The sequence below is a fragment of the Canis lupus genome, chromosome X (assembly GCF_048164855.1).
Source record: "Canis lupus baileyi chromosome X, mCanLup2.hap1, whole genome shotgun sequence".
Classification (NCBI taxonomy): domain Eukaryota; kingdom Metazoa; phylum Chordata; class Mammalia; order Carnivora; family Canidae; genus Canis; species Canis lupus.
This window is the reverse complement of record NC_132876.1, coordinates 47,958,692-47,965,846: the sequence shown is the minus strand read 5'-3', so window position 1 is coordinate 47,965,846 and position 7,155 is coordinate 47,958,692. Positions and strand designations below refer to the sequence as shown.

General features: G+C 36.2%; 1 pseudogene; it reads left to right on the top strand.

Annotated features, from left to right (window-relative positions):
- Positions 1-1,153: 1,153 nt before the first annotated feature.
- LOC140627697 (translationally-controlled tumor protein-like) lies at positions 1,154-2,529 on the top strand (annotated as a pseudogene).
- Positions 2,530-7,155: the final 4,626 nt, after the last annotated feature.

Sequence of the window (7,155 nt, the reverse complement as noted above, 5' to 3'; positions counted from 1 at the left end):
GTGAATGTGTGACGGGCACTGAGGGGGGCACTTGACGGGATGAGCCCTGGGTGTTATTTTGTATGTTGGTAAATTGAACACCAATAAAAAATAAATTTATTATAAAAAATATGAATTGTTTTTCTGTATATGAATTGTGAACAATTCAAAAAAGAAATTAAGAAAATAATAGTATAACACCCAGTGCTCATCCCATCACTGGTGTTATACTATATGTTGTCACATCCAACTTCAATAAAAACATAAGGGACACCTGGGTGGCTCAGTGATTGAGCATCTGCCTTTGGCTCAGGTCATGATCCTGGGATCGAGTCCTGCATTGGGCTCTCTGTGGGGAGCCTGCTTCTCCTTCTGCCTATGTCTCTGCCTCTCCCTCTGTGTCTCTCATGAATGAATGAATAAAATCTTTAAAAAAAATAAATGGAAAATTTTTTAAATAAAAAGGGTAGAATATGACAAATACCCACCATTTCCTTCAACATGGATGGAACTGGAGGGTATTGTGCTGAGTGAAATGAGTCAATCGGAGAAGGACAAACATTATATCTTCTCATTCATTTAGGGAATATAAATAATAGTGAAAGGGAATAGAAGGGAAGGGAGAAGAAATGGGTAGGAAATATCAGAAAGGGAGACAGAAAGACTCCTAACTCTGGGAAACGAACTAGGGGTGGTGGAAGGGGAGGAGGGCGGGGGGTGGGGGTGAATCGGTGATGGGCACTGAGGGGGGCACTTGACGGGATGAGCACTGGGTGTTATTCTGTATGTTGGCAAATTGAACACCAATAAAAAAATAAATTTATTATTTAAAAAATCAAATATTTGAAGATACAAAAAAGGGTAGATTATTTTGTATGTAAGTTATATCTCAATAAAGGTAATTTACAAAGAAAAAATGATGTTATTTGCAATAGCATCAAAATAATACAATACTTAGAAATAAACCTAACTATGGAGGTGAAAGATTTGTACACAGAAAACAAGAAAATATTACTGAAAGAAGTTTTATTTTTTATTTTCTAAAGATTTTATTTATTCATGAGAGACACAGAGAGAGAGGCAGAGACATAGGCAGAGGGAGAAGCCGATGCAGGACTCAATCCCGGGATCCCAGGATCACTCCCTGAGCCAAAGGCAGATGGTCAACCACTGAGCCACCCAGGTGTCCCAAGAAGTTTTAAAAGACAGAAGTAAATGGGAAGACATCCCATGTTTATGGATTTGAAGATTTAATATTATTAAGATGTCCATACTACCCAAAGTGCTCTACTGATTCAACACAATCCCTATCATATTTTTTTCAGAAATAGAGAAAACATTCTAAAATTCATAGGTATGGAAATCTCAAGGGAACTCAAATAGCCAAAACAATTTTGAAAAAGAACAAATTTGGAGGACACACTTCCTGATTTCAAAACATTGCAAAGCTATAATAATGAAAACAATGTACTGCCATGAAAACAGACAAATATATGAATGGAATAGAATAAAGATCCTAGTAATATGTCTTTCCATATATGGTTAAATTATATTTAACAAAGGTGATAAGACCATTTAATGGGGAAAGGACAGTCTTATCAACAAATGGTGATGGGAGCTTTTCTGCCTGCTTCCCCTCCCCGCAAGTGTCACCCAGGCTGCACTACAGGCTCAAAACTCCCAGCTCCTACTAAGCTAGTGCTGCCATCCTCTCTCCAGCTTCCATTATAATCATCTACCCAGACATCTTCAGCCATGATGAGATATTCTCCAACATCTACAAGATCCAGGAGATCATGGATGACCTGTGCCTAGAGATAGAGGAGAAGATAATCAGTAAAACAGAAGGTGACACTGATGACTTGCTGCTCATGGGTGGAAACGCCTCTGCTGAAGGCCCTGAGGGCAAAGATATGAAAATCACAGAAGTCACTGATGCTGATCATGACTGATTGTAATGAACCATCACTTACAGGAAACCTGCTTCACAAAAGAAGCATACAAGAAGTACGTCAAAGATTACATGAAATCAATCAAAGGCAAAATTGAAAAACAGATTAGAGAGAGTAAAACCTTTCATGACAGAAGCTGCAGAACAAATCAAGCATGCCTTTGCTAATTTCAAAAACTACCATTTCTTTACTGGTGAAAATGTGAATCCAGATGGCATGGCTGCTTTGCTAGACTACGATAAGGATGGTGTGACCCCATATATGATTCTCTTTAAGGATGGTTTAGACATGGAAAAATGTTAAGGAATTTGACTATTACTTTGGATGTATCACCTGTTGTCATAACTGGCTGTTGCTCTTAATCCACACAACACCAGGACTTAGAGAAATGGGACTGGTGTCATCTTAAGCTCTTCATTTATTTTGACCTTGATGTATTTGGAGTGGAAGCATTGTTTTTAAGGAAAAAAACACAGGTCATGCAGGTTGTCTAAAAATAAAATGCCTTTGGGATCCCTGGGTGGCTCAGCGGTTTAGCACCTGCCTTTGGCCCAGGGCATGATCCTGGAGTCCCGGGATCAAGTCCCACGTCGGGCTCCCAGCATGGAGCCTGCTTCTCCCTCTGCCTCTCTCTCTCTCTCTCTCTCTCTCATAAATAAAATATTTTTAAAAAATAAAAAAATATAAATAAAATGCATTTAAATTCATTTGAGAAAGTGTCTCATAGTTTAATACATATTTAAATCCATCCTGTGTATTGTCCTGGAGAAGCTAGAGTCTGTTTGTAGACTACTACTAGAAATCATAAGACTCCCTGCAGGTAATTTCTTTAGAAATCTCTACTCTGGGAGAGAGTAGAACAAGAACCAAAAGTCTTTTTTTTTTAAAAGATTTATTTATTTATTTATTTATTTATTTATTCATGATAGACATAGAGTGAGAGAGAGAGAGAGAGAGAGAGAGAGAGGCAGAGACACAGGCAGAGGGAGAAGCAGGCTCCTTGCAAGGAGCCCGATGTGGGACTCGGTCCTGGGTCTCCAGGATCACGCCCTGGGCCAAAGGCAGGCGCTAAACCGCTGAGCCACCCAGGCTGCCCGAACCAAAAGTCTTAATTCTGAGTTCAAGTAAAGGGAAAGACCATGCTCGTAGCTGTGCCAACATTTGAAGTGGGTTCCTTACACATTCCATTACCTACAAATGGAAGTAGTTAACTCTGGAAGAAATTATCAAAAGAATAAAAAGACTAATACAGTTGGAAGCAAAACCAATAACACACAAAAGGTGTTGGGAAAACTGGATATCTATATCCAAAAGAAATTGGGGCCCTTGTACCATATACAATTAACTCAAAATGGATTAAAGACCTAAATGTAAGAACCTGAATTATAAAATTCTTATAGAAAACAAAAGAGGAAATCTTCATAAAATGGACTTGGCAATGACTTCTTGAATATAACACCACAAACACAAGCAACAAAAGCTAAAGCAGACAAATGAGACATTGTTCCAACACAAAAACTCTTGTGAATCAAAAAGTACAATCAACAGAATGAAAGGTAACCTATGGAAGGGGAGAAAACAATTGCAAATTATATATCTAATAATGGATAGATATTTAGAATTTATAAAGAACAACTCAACAAAAAATAAAATAACTTGATTAAAAATGGGTAATGAGCTTGAATATACATTTCTCCAAAGATGATATACAAATGGCCAACAAAGATGCAAAGATGCTCAACATCAATCATCAGAAATGCAAATCAAAACCACTATGTGATACTGCCTTACACCCATTAGTATGGCTACTATACACAAAAACACAAGTTTTAGCAAGGATGTGGAAAAGTTGGTGGGATTGTGAATAGTGCAACCACCATGGAAAACAGTATGGTGGGTCCTCAAAAAGTTTTAAATAGAGTGACCATACTATCTAACCATTCTACTTCTGGGTATGTATCTGAAATAATTCAGGTTTTAAGAGCTATCTCCATGCCCATGATCATAGCAGCGCTACTTACAATAACCAAGAGGTTGCAGCAATTTAAGTGTCCAATGAGGGATGAGTGGATAAACAAAATGTGTATATGTGTACAATGGAATTTTATTCAACATTAAGAAGGAGAGAAATCTGTCGTATTATTCAACATGAATGTGATCTTGACGACATTATGCTAAGTAAAATTAGCCAATTCCATAAAGACAAGTAGTGTATGATTCTGTTTATATAATGTATCTAAAGTAGTTGAGTCATAGCTACAGAAAGTAGAATGGTGGTTTCCATGGGCTGGGGAGAGGGATAAAGGGGAATTGTTTAATTGGTATAGAATTTCAGATTTGCAAGATGAAAAATTTCTGGAGATATTTTCACAATAATGTGAATATACTTAACCTACTGACCTGTACACTTAAAAATAGTTAAGATGCTAAATTTTATGTTATGTATTTTTAGCATAGTAGAAAAAGTTTCAAAAGACTTAGAACAAATAGTGAATCACTAAATCAAAAACCTCTCGAGAAAAGTCCTGGACTAGACACCTTCACTAGTGAATTCTATTAGGTATTCAATGAAGAATTAATGCAATCCTTTTTAAATTCTTCCAAAAAATTAGAGAAACACTTTCTAAAACTCTTTCTGTGAGGCCAGAATTACCATAATATCAAAATTAGATATATTACAAGAAAAAATTAATGTACATTTTATAAATACAACACTAATATCTTTAACACAAAAGCATATCAAACCCAAAAGCATATTAAAAATATTATTCAGTATAACCAAATGGGAACTCAAGGGTGTTTCAACATAAAAAAATAAATCAATGTAATACATCCCGTTCATAGAAATAAAGGAAGAAAACATTATTAATTCAGTTGAAAAAAAAAAGACATTTAACAAAACCCAATACCCTTTCATAATAAAAACTCAGAAACCTAGAAATGGAAAATTCATCACCATGATAACAGGTATTTGTGAAAATTCCACAGCTAACATGATACTCAGTGGTGGAGCACCTGGGTGGCTCAGCCAGTTAGGTGTTTGCCTTTAGCTCAGGTCATGATCTCAGGGTCCCAAGATCAAGTCCTGTGCTGGGCTTCCTACTCAGTGGGGAGTCTGCTTTTCCCTCCTCCACTCATTCATATTCTCTCTCTCTCCCTCTTCCTCTCCTTCTCTCTCTCTCAAATAAATAAATAATATCTTTTAAAAGAGAGAGAGAAAGACTTAAGTTTCCTCTATGAACAAGAACAAGACAAGATTGCCAACCTTTACTGCTGTTATTCACCATTGTACTAGAAGTTCTAGCAGAGTTATTCTATGAGAAAAAGAAATAAAAGACAAAAATTGGAAAGGAAAAGGTAAAATTATCTCTGTTTACTGCTGGTATGATATTTTATACATAGAATCCAAATAATCCACAAGAAAGCTATTAAAGCTAATAATCCAATTAACAATGTTGCCAGGTAAAAGAACACTAATAAATCAGTTCTGTTGCTGTATAGCAGCAATGAACTATCTGAAAGGAAATTAAGAAAGCAATTAGGGATCCCTGGGTGGTGCAGCGGTTTAGCGCCTGCCTTTGGCCCAGGGCGCGATCATGGAGACCCGGTATCGAATCCCACGTCCGGCTCCCGGTGCATGGAGCCTGCTTCTCCCTCTGCCTGTGTCTCTGCCTCTCTCTCTCTCTCTCTCTCTCTCTCTCTGTGTGTGTGTGTGTGTGTGTGTGTGACTATCATAAATAAATAAAAATTTAAAAAAAGAAAGCAATTAATCTTGCAATCGCATCTAAAATAATTAAGTATTTTACAATATATCTAACCACAGAGGTGAAAGATTTGTATGCTGAAAGCTATAAAATATTTTTTAAAGAAATTTTAGAAGGCTTAAATAAATGGAAAGATATTGTGTGTTCATGGTTACAAAGATTTAGCATTGTTAAGATGTCAGTGCTATCCAAAGTGATTTACAGATTAATTTTTTAAAGATTTTATTTATTTGTTTGTTTGTTTGTTTGTTTGTTTGTTTGAGACACAGAGAGAGAGTCAGAGACACAGGCAGAGGAAGAAGCAGGCTCCCTATGGGGAGCCCAATGCAGGACTCAATCCCAGGACCCCAGGACCATGACTTGAGCTGAAGGCAGACACTCAACCACTGAGCCACCCAGGCACCCCAGTGACTAAAGATTCAATGCAATAAAAATTCCAACAGCTTTTTTCACAGAAATGGAAAACCTGATGTTCAAATTTACACAGAATTGGAAGGTGCTCTTAATAACCATTACAGTCATGAGAAAGAAAAATAAAGTTGGAGGACTCACACTTCCCAAATTCAAAACTTAGTACAGAGCTACAACTAAAACAGTATGGTACTTGCATAAAGATACATAGACCAATGGAATAAAGTAGAAAGAGCCCAGAAGTAAACAAAAAATCAGTAGTCAATTAGTTTTCAACCAAGATTCCAAGACCCTTTAATGGAGAAAAGACCTTCTTCTCAATAAATGATTCAGGGAAATTGAATATCCACATGCAAAAGAAGGAAGTTGGACCCTTATCTTATACCGTATACAAAAAAATAATTCAAGATGAATTCATAACCTAAATTTAGGAGATAAAACTCTCAGAAGAAAACATTTGAGGAAAACTTCATGACATTGAATTTGATAGTGATTTCACAGATATGACACCAAACTGCATAGGCAAAGCAACAAAAATAGATAAATTGGACTTCATCAAAATTAACAACTTTTTGTACCTCAGAAGATAATTCCAAGAGAGTGAACAGATAACCTACTGAATGGGAGAAAATATTTGGAAATGATATATCTGAAAAGTGATTAATATCCAGAATATGTAAAGAACTCCTAAAACTAAATAACAAAATAGCAGACAACCTAATTAAGAATGAGCAAATGATATAAATATACATTTCACCTAAGAAGATACACAAATGGTTAATAGCACGTAAAAAGCATTAGTCATTAGTAAAATGTGAATCAAAACCACAATGACATACCATTTTATTTTATTTTATTTTATTTTATTATTTCCAATTTTTATTTAAATGCTAGTTAGTTAACATAGTGTAATATTGGTTCAGGAGTAGAATTTATTTTTTAAGATTTTATTTATTTATTCATGAGAGACACAGAGAAGGAGGCAGAGACATAGGCAGAGGTAGAAGCAGGCTCCTTGTGGGGAACCTGATGCAGGACTCGATCCCAGG